Source organism: Asparagus officinalis, chromosome 7 (assembly GCF_001876935.1).
Source record: "Asparagus officinalis chromosome 7, Aspof.V1, whole genome shotgun sequence".
NCBI lineage: Eukaryota > Viridiplantae > Streptophyta > Magnoliopsida > Asparagales > Asparagaceae > Asparagus > Asparagus officinalis.
In genome coordinates this window covers 107189669-107200202 of record NC_033800.1, presented here as the reverse complement: position 1 = coordinate 107200202, position 10534 = coordinate 107189669, and positions in this window count along the sequence as shown.

The following is a 10534-nucleotide window of genomic DNA, read 5'->3' as shown; positions in this document are numbered from 1 at the left end:
CAGTATTATCAACATGTAGCTGCCCCAAGACCGCTCCACAGAGGGTCTCGATATCCGAGAGAATCTCCGATGGAACGACAAAGCCCAAATCAAGGCGTTCCCACCAAAGAGGATCGATTGCTCGAGAGGATGAACCCCTAGAAGTTCAACATGGTCAACAAGGGAAAATCCCCAATCATTTCAGGTGATTCCGACCCTAATTTCTCTCTAGGAAGCAGGGTCGATCCGGGAATAGCTCAGCTTCAGCTAGAAGCCGTCGGATATAACAATGACCATGGGGTCCATGAAGGAGTCCATTCCGATGATGAGTTCTCAGATTCTCATTCCGCTCTTACCTCTGACGATACAACGTCTAGCATAGGGCAAGCTCGAGAAGTGTTCATGGTCAACACCGAGCAGGTAGCCTAAATCATTGAAGAGGCCCTGGCTAGGCAGAAGGAAATCTTCAAGTTTGAAATGGAAATGGCTATGCAAGAGATGAGACAAATGCACGGCCAACAAATCCGAGCTTTGTCGAACCAGCTAGTTGAGTCCGGCCGTCTCACCCAGAACGCCGCAGTTGACAGCGATCCGGAAGTGGACGAAGTCGTCATGGCCGACGCACCACCCAAGAATACTGGGGGTGGCCCCACTAAAAATAACAACACTGGGGGTGGACCCACCAGTGATGACAACACTGGGGGTGGTCGTATCATTCCTCTCGACAATTGTCCAAAACAGGATATAGATCAGGCCGAAAAGATGAAGGATCTCGAAAGAAAAATCGACGCCCTGATGTCTGCTCGAGAGGTGAAGAAGACCGGCATTCCGTGTCCTTACCCGAAAGAGTGGGATTCGATCCCGTATCCGGCAAAGTTCAACCTAATCCCGTTCAACGGAAAGGGCTCGCCCACTCAACATCTAATCTACTTCAAGTCCCACTTGGGGGTGATCTCTGGCAACGAGCCTTTGATGGTTCGGTCATTCGTTGGCACCCTTCGCGGGCCCGCCTTCGATTGGTACCGCCGTCTCAAGCCCGGAAGCATCAACAGCTGGGAGGACCTGGAAAGCATGTTCCTCGCTTATTTCTTCGATGATGACACCGAAGTGTCGGTCAGGACACTCTTCGATATGAAACAAAAAGACGGAGAGTCGGTGGATATCTTCATCAAACGCTTCCGCAATCAGGCAATGAACAGCAAGGATCCCGTCACGGAGGAATTCATCTTGCAGACTTGTCATAACAACTTGTCCGTTAACATCTTGGATGTTATGGGAATGGAGCCGCTCAATACTTGGAAAGAGTTGAAGGTGCGCGGAGAACAGGCCGAACGCTTCCTCAGAAGGAGGAAGACCGAGAGGAGCCAACCGATGGTTAGCCCTCTGAATTCGAGTTTCGTACCTCATGATGAAGGGGACACACCTGCAACAGTTATTGACGTTAATCAAACGCCACAACAATAGCTCCGAAGACAACAGGAAAATTCGGATCCAAGGCTCTAAAATGAATATTCCTTCAAGGACGAAGACATTCCCGCCATCTTCGAGTCTCTTCTCAAAAACGACAAAATCAAGCTCCCGTCCATCACGAATCAGGAGGAAGCTGACGATCCTGCAGATCCAACGTACTGCGCGTACCATAGGAGGGTCGTTCATCCCACCAATGATTGCTTTGCTCTCAAGAATAGCATTCAGACCTTGGTTGAAGCCGGCGTTATAACGCTAGGGTAAGCCAGTTGAGAATGGCAAGACTCCGACAGAGTATATGAGTATAAACTGCTTCTCAATCCTCCGACCGGTATAAGAGGTTAAACTCTCCGACAGAGTATATGAGTATAAACTGCTTCTCAATCCTCCGACCGGTATAAGAGGTTAAACTGCTCCTTGACACTCCGACAAGTATAAGAGTATAAACTGCTTCTCAATCCTCCGACCGGTATAAGAGGTTAAACTACTCCCTGATACTCCAATAGGTATATGAGTCTAAACTATTTCCTACCATTGACGGGAAGTTCCTGGAAGATATTACGCTAATATTTTTTAAGGATAACCCGGTCGGATAACAAAGTCAAACCCAGTTCCAAGAGAGAAGCTGGGGGCGGATAATCCAATGCATCGGGAAGTTCCCGGAAGAATACCACATGGGTATTCTTAGGGATAACCCAGTCATTGTGGAATTGACGAATAAGAAATCTTCATTCGAACTCTGAAGGTCAGAATGTCTCTTCTTATTTTTATCAAAATTCTCTAACTCTTATGAGTTACTTTTGTGAGATGAGATCTAATCCTCTGATAGGTTAACCTTTCCTCACCAAACCATCCACTGATCAAATTAGACGACAGTAGATCCGTCAACATTTCCATCTGCCAGTCATTGGCATTTCTCAGACTCAACATGTCAGGTCATGATCACCTAGCATTAAAAGTCTCTCTGTGAGTGACAATACGAGTTGGCACTCTCTTTGCTACCCGTATTCCACTCTCTTTGCTTTCTGGTCAAACCTATAAAAGTTAGGGCCACAGTCAAAATCCCCTCTCGATTCCCCCAATGAACGAGAGGTCCACTTTCAAATCGAGTAATCAAACCCTCCGACAGTTAGGGTTATCCAAATTTTTTCCGATTCTCGGAGTGGAGATCCCACTCTTAGTTTCATCCTTCCGGATTCTGGGGGTGGAGATCCCATCTTGAGTTTCCTTTCCAGCTGAAGATAGAATATAAAATTCTTCCTCTTCAGCACCGGGAGATAGAATATAAAATTCTTCCTCTCCCGTTTCTCAGTCTGTCTCAACTTCCAATCCGGGCACTCGATGCACGGGGAATTTCATCCCGAAGCCTAAGGAGGGATAAGTCAACGCCTAACACGCGTTGCCGGGTAGTCTATTCCCGTGAGAAAGACGAAGCCTATGTATTCAACTATTCCCGTGAGAAAGACGAAGTCTACGTATTCAATATCGTAGCACTAAAAGGGTTAACTCTTTTAGCTTAAACGTCACATAGGAGCGGACTTAAACAATCCGCATGCTAGCCCGACTCAAACGGTAGTCGGTAAAGGCTAATCAAATCCGTTGAAGGCTGGGGATTAGCCAAAAATCCTGAAGTCAACGCCTAACACGCGTTGCCGGGTAGTCTATTCCCGTGAGAAAGACGAAGTCTACGTATTCAATATCGTAGCACTAAGAGCGTTAACTCTCTTAGCGCAACATCACATGCAGGACGGACTTAAACAAACCGCATGCTAGCCCGACTCAAACGGTAGTCGGTAAAGGCTAATCAAATCCGTTGAAGGCTGGGGATTAGCCAAAAATCCTAAAGTCAACGCCTAACACGCGTCGCCGGGTAGTCTATTCCCGTGAGAAAGACGAAGTCTACGTATTCAATATCGTAGCACTAAGAGCGTTAACTCTCTTAGCACAACGTCACATGCGGAACGGACTTAAACAATCCGCATGCTAGCCCGACTCAAACGGTAGTCGGTAAAGGCTAATCAAATCCGTTGAAGGCTGGGGATTAGCCAAAAATCCTAAAGTCAACGCCTAACACGCGTCGCCGGGTAGTCTATTCCCGTGAGAAAGACGAAGTCTACGTATTCAATATCGTAGCACTAAAAGGGTTAACTCTTTTAGCTTAACGTCACATGCGGAACGGATTTAAACAATCCGCATGCTAGCCCGACTCAAACGGTAGTCGGTAAAGGATTGTCAAATCCGTTGATGGCTGAGAATTTGCCAAAAATTCTACAAATGCGAGTCATTGACGCATCAACTCCACTAGTTGGTCTCGTGACTTGAGCACCCAACAAATTCAGGATAAAATCCACACACGCAGATGAATCAGCTTTAACAGTTGGTCCTGCAGCCCCGACATTTGAGACCGCTATGCTCCAATACCTTAAGAGCTTAAACTGTGCATACTCCAGCAAACGTACGAGTATAAACTGTGTTAATGGCGATTCGAAACCCTAGGGTCAACACCGGTCAACGCGTAACCCTAGGTCAATGCCAATCAACGCGTTGCGACAAAAGTCAACGTTCGACGATTCAAAACCCTGAGGGTCAACGCCAGTCAACGCGTAACCCTAGGTCAACGCCAATCAACGCGTTGCGACCAAAGTCAACGTTCGACGATTCGAAACCCTAAGGGTCAACGCCGGTCAGCGCGTAACCCTAGGTCAACGCCAGTCAACGCGTTGCAACCAAAGTCAACGTTCGAGGATCCAAAATCCGCATCAATCAACGTTCGACGATTCAAAACCTTAGGGTCAACGTCGGTCAAAGCGTAACCCTAGGTCAACGCCGGTCAACGCGTTGCGACAAAAAGTCAACACACGGTGGTCCGAAACCCTAAGCCAGCACAATGTTGCGGAGGTAGTTCAAAGTCAACATCAATGACACGAGCCAAACTCAATTCATCAGCTGCAAACTCGGGACTCCGACGACGGCCAAGCGATAAACGCAGTGCCGGAAGAACTTCGGCTATTCGTCAAAGCATCGAATAGACCGAAAATCGAAGGAGCCAAGAGTTGAAGCTAACCACAGGTCCTTATGCCGACTGAAGGCCAGACCAATCACATCCAAAGTATTCCAGCCTCTTCTATAAAAGAAACGAGTCCGGAACACTTTGGAGGGGGTATCTGTAGGCATTGAAAATTGCCTATAGGTCTCCACGAACGGTTCAGTGTTAAGAGCGACGATGAACGTCACTATCCGAGCCACAGGAATCCAATTGACGTCGACGAACGACTGAAGTGAATCGACGAGCTACGTGAGCGTATAGGATTTCGGATCAACCAAGACCCGGACCAATCGGGAACCCGGCACTGTTCACAACAAAAGGACAACGCCCTTCGTGCCTCGACCACTCTACAGATAATCCAACCACTAGAGCGGATCAAACTCTTCGTCAAGCATCCAACGCACCCGGAATCACTCAAATCCGAGGTCGGACGAAGAATCTACAGGGAAAACAACCGAATCACCTCAAACGGAGTCTCGGGAGGTCGAAACACCCCGGGGGTGTCTAGGAAAAGCCTAGACACCCCAGGGGTGTCTCGGCCAAGGCCGAGACACCCCAAGGCTGTCGTCCGCCTCTATGGCCGAGACACCAGGGGGTGTCCACACCCCCTAGAGGTCCCCTACCTACCCCCACACACTCCTAAACACATATAAATAGCCCCCTTGGCGCCTGTTGGAAAGGGGAGGAATTTTTTGGAGAGCCTTGCGCGAAGCCCTGCTGCAGTGAAGAGTGCGCCGTTGCGCTTCAACAAGGAGAGGAGAGGTCTACATCAGCACCTTCATCACCCGTTCCCTCTTGGCCTTAGTATTAGCCCTTGGCGTTAATACTAAGAAGAGCTAATATCTCGCTTAGCCGAGATAGACGCTTAAAGCTTCTAGATTCACGCGGATCGACGAAGCTCTGCCCGATTTTCTCGTAGCAGATCTGATTGCCGGTGGTGCAACGATATCAACATCCCGTCACAGGCAAAGACCCACGCAAGCAAAGGATGATAAACGGATCTTGCGTTTGTTTGAAAAGTTGTATTTCTTTGTTTTCATTGTGTACGAGTCTTATAAAAAGGCTATCTTTTCTGTTCATTGTTATGATCTGTAATGAATGAGCAATGAATACAACAACTTTTTTCGCAAACAGCCCCACAAAGATGATTTTCCCCTTCCCATCACGGATGTTATCATTGACAATACGTGCGGATTCGAGAGAATGTCTTTTATGGATGGTTTCTCTGGTTATAACCAAATAAAGATGCATCCAGATGATGAAAAGCATACCGCATTTAGAACGCCTCTCGGCGTCTTCTGCTACACAGTTATGCCCTTCGGCTTAAAGAATGCAGGTGCTACATATCAGCGAGCCATGTCAAAGATCTTTCAGGAGCATCTCCGAAAGACTGTCGAATGCTACGTAGATGATTTGGTCGTGAAAAGTCGTGATAAAAAAGATCACATTAAGGACTTGAAGACCATGTTCGACTTGATGCGAGCCCATCAATTGAAGATGAATCCTACCAAGTCTTTCCTCGGAATGTCTAGTGGTAAATTCCTGGGATTCGTCGTCACCACCAAAGGTATTCACATCGATCCTGATAATATAAAGGCGATTAATGAATTACAGCCTCCAAGAAACCTCAAGGAGCTCAGAGGATTGCAAGGACGATTAGCTTATATTCGCCGATTCATCTCGAGCCTCTCAGGAAAATGCCAACCATTCTCCAAGCTCGCAAAGAAAGGCGTATCTTTTGTATGGGATGACGCTTGTCAAAAGGCATTCGAGAGTATTAAAGAATATCTCTCGAAACCTCCTGTACTCGTTGCACCGAAATCGGGCAAACCGTTCTTGATTTATGTCAAGGCGACGAGCCACTCATTAAGTGCATTACTTGCACAAGATGACGATAACGGTCATGAGCAGGCAGTATATTATTTGAGCCGAACCATGGTAGGCGCCGAATCTCGATATCCTATGATTGAGAGAGAATGCCTCGCCTTGGTGTTCGCTATTCAGAAGATGCGGCATTATCTGGTCGGGCAGACCATTTATGTCATCTCTAAAGTTAATCCGGTCCGAGTATTCATGACTCAACCAGCTTCCATGAGCTGGCGATTAGCAAAATGGGACTTACTCTTGTCTCAATACGACTTACATTTTAAACAACAGAAGTCAGTAAAAGGGCAGGCCATCTGTGATCTCCTGGCAGCTAATCCAACTACGGACACCGCCGAGATATATGACGATCTACCCGACGAAGCCCACGAAGTCAACGCAACTTCGCACCAACAAATATGGCGTTTGTACTTCGATGGCGCCTCCCGAGCAGCCAATGTAGCAAGTGCTCCTGGAAGTTCTAAGATTTCTTCCGGAGTGGGAGTTGTCTTAGTTTCCCCAGGAAAACATGTGATGCCTCGGGCCTACTCGTTAACCGAGCCATGCTCGAATAATGTAGCAGAGTATAACGCATTGATTATAGGACTCAACTTCGCTAAAGAGCTGGGGGTTGAGTATCTCGAGGCCTTCGGCGATTCTCAGCTAATAGTCAGGCAAGTCCAAGGAGAATATGAGGTTCGAAGCCAAGATCTAATACCATACCATAAGATAGCAGTGGAGATGGCGGAATCATTCGAATGATTCTTTATCAAACATATTCCACGGCTACAGAATACCTATGCAGACGCATTGGCAGCATTAGCCGTATCACTGGCACAGCCTCCCGAAACAGAGCAGTTTGTTACGGTAAGAACTCACCAACTCCTAGTGCCGCTTTACAATGAAGATGCCAAGGAAGAAGAGGTTCAAGAGGTACACGCTACTCAAGTCGAGTTCGAACCACGAGATTGGCGTTTCCCCATCATCGACTACGTCTTGCATGGAATCTTGCCAGAAGATGTAAAGGAAAGAGAGTCAATCCGGCGAAGAGCACCCAGATTCTACTACAACACGGAGAATCGAACACTGTACCGCAGGGGGTACGATGGGTTGCTATTGCGTTGCCTATCAACCAAAGAAGCTGAAGAAGTCCTTAGGGAGGCGCATGAAGGAGAGTGTGGCGCACACCAACCTGGCCCCAAGCTTTATGATCGCATCAGAAGAATGGGGTATTTCTGGCCTTCCATGATGAGTAATGCGATTGCGTATGCCCGAAAGTGTAATGCATGTCAAATACACGGGAATTATATGCATCAACCTCCGGAGCATCTGCATCCTTCGGTTACGTCATGGCCGTGCGAGACTTGGGGAATGGACATTGTTGGCCCTATAAATCCCCCATCAGTCAAAGGCGACCGGTTCATCCTGGCAATTACCGATTACTTCTCCAAATGGGCTGAAGCAGTTCCACTCAGAGAAGTTAAAACGAGTAATGTCATTGCATTCATCAAGCACCATATCATCTATAGGTATGGTGTTCCAAGACGAATCATACATGACAACGGTCCTCAGTTTGTCAGCAACGCCTTCATAAGGTTCTGCGAAAAATTCAAAATTCAGGACATCTCATCAACGGCTTATAATCCCACAGCAAATGGATTAGCTGAAGCCTTCAACAAGACTATCATCAAACTCTTGTCAAAAATCATGAAAACTAATAAACGAGACTGGGATGACAAGCTTGGCGCAGCTCTATGGGCCTATCGGACCACGGTGCGCACACCAACGGGAGCAACCCCGTATTCACTGGTATACGGATGTGAAGCTATTCTTCCATTGGAGATTCAAATCCCGTCTCTTCGGATCGCTCTTTCAACCCAGATGACGACCGAAGAACAACATCAGAAACGCCTCGAAGAACTCGAGAGGCTCGATGAAAAGCGCCTGGAAGCTCAACAACATATTGAGTTTTACCAAGCTAGAATTTCTCGAGCCTTCGACAAAAAGGTTCGACAAAGGAGTTTCAAAGAAGGGGATTTGGTTCTAGCTGAAAGGCGGCCTATGATCCTTAACTCCAAGAAGAAGGGTAAATTTGAACCCAAATGGGAGGGACCATTCGTAGTGGAGACAGTCTACTCGAGTGGCGCATATCGCCTTGTCACCAAGGACGGTGACCGGCTTATGATGCCGATAAACGGCAAGTTCCTGAAAAAATACTATCCTTAGTATCTTCAGGATAACCAATGTATCGGGAAGTTCCCAGAAGAATACCACATGGGTATTCTTAGGGATAACCCAGTCATTGTAGAATTGATGAATAAGAAATCTACGTTCGAACTCTGAATGTCAGAATGTTTCTTCTTATTTTTATCAAAATTCTCTAACTCTTATGAGTTATTTTTGTGAGATGAGATCCAATCCTCTGATAGGTTAATCTTTCCTCACCAAACCATCCGCTGATCAAATTAAACGACAGTGGATCCACCAACATTTCCATCTGCCCGTCGTTGGCATTTCTCAGACTCAACATGTTAGGTCAGAATCACCTAGCATCAAAGTCTCCCTTTGAGTGATAATACGAGTTGGCACTTTCTTTGCTACCTGTATTCCACTTTCTTTGCTTTCAGGTCAAACCTATAAAAGTTAGGGCCAAAGCCAAATTCCTCTCTCGATTCCTTCCATGAACGAGAGGTCCACTTTCAATTTGAACAATCAAACCTATAAAAGTTAGGATTGTTCCCGATCTCGCTTAGTCAAGCCTACAGATAGTCAAGACTAAGGTCGAGTCACTCCTTTTCGATAAACTAAAATCCACCTTTGTCCCCTTTTCCACCAAACCTATAAAAGTTAGGGTTGAAATTGGGTTTTCTCCTCAATGAATGAGGGGTTCTTTGGGTTCAAATGACCAATCCTATAAAAGTTAGGGTCGTTCAAACCTTTCCGATTCTCGGAGTGGAGATCCCACTCTTAGTTTCATCCTTCCCGATTCTCGGAGTGGAGATCCCACTCTTAGTTTCATCCTTCCGGATTCTGGGGGTGGAGATCCCACCTCGAGTTTCCTTTCCAGCTGAAGATAGAATATAAAATTCTTCCTCTTCAGCACCGGGAGATAGAATATAAAATTCTTCCTCTCCCGTTTCCTTTCCAGTTGAAGATAGAATATAAAATTCTTCCTCTTCAGCACCAGGAGATAGAATATAAAATTCTTCCTCTCCCGTTTCTCAGTCTATCTTTGCTCTTAGAAAAGACACAATTCTCAACTCCCAATCCGGGTACTTGCTGCACGGGGAATTTTATCTCGACTCCTAAATAGAGATAAGCCTACGCCTAACACGCGTTGCCGGTTTAGTCTTTTACCGATTGAAGAAGACACCAGAATTCTAGTCTGGGGAATTTCATCCCGAAGCCTAAGTAGGGATGAGTCAAAACCTAATACGTGTTGCCGGGTAGTCTATTCCCGTGAGAAAGACGAAGCCTATGTATTCAAAATCATAGCACAAAGCCTCAGAGAATTTACTCTCTCAGCACAACGTTACATGTGAGACGGGTTTAATAATTCACACGCTAGTCCGATTTCAAACGGTAATCGGTAAAGACATATCTGTTTGCGGAAAAAGTCGCTGTATTCATTGCTGCATTCATTACAACTTTGATCGTTACAATGAAACAAAAAGATAGTCTTTTTATAAGACCGATACACAATGAAAACAAAATAAATGCAACTCCTTTCAAACAAACGCAAGAGCTGTTTGTCATCTCTTGCTTGCGTGGGTCTTTGGCCTGTGACGGGGACGTTGATATCCGTGGACCACAGGGGCAATCAGATCTATTCCAAGAAAATCGGGCAGAGCTTCGTCTATCCGCGGAGGGATATAGAAGCAGAACTTCGTCGATCCGCGTGAGCATCCGCCCGTGAGATCTAGAAGCTATAAGCGTATACCTCGGACTAAAGCGAGGTAATAGCTCTTCTTAGTATTAACGCTAAGGCTAATACTACATGGCTGGACGGGTGATGAAGGCTCTGATCAAGGCCCTCTCCTCCTCTTGTTGAAGCACACGGGCACTCTTCACTGCAGCAGGGCTTCGCCAAGGCTCTCCAAAAATCCTCCCTCAAAACAAAGGCAAAGGGGTCCTATTTATAGAAACCAAGAGGGGGGGGGGGCCATTCAAAACAGTGAG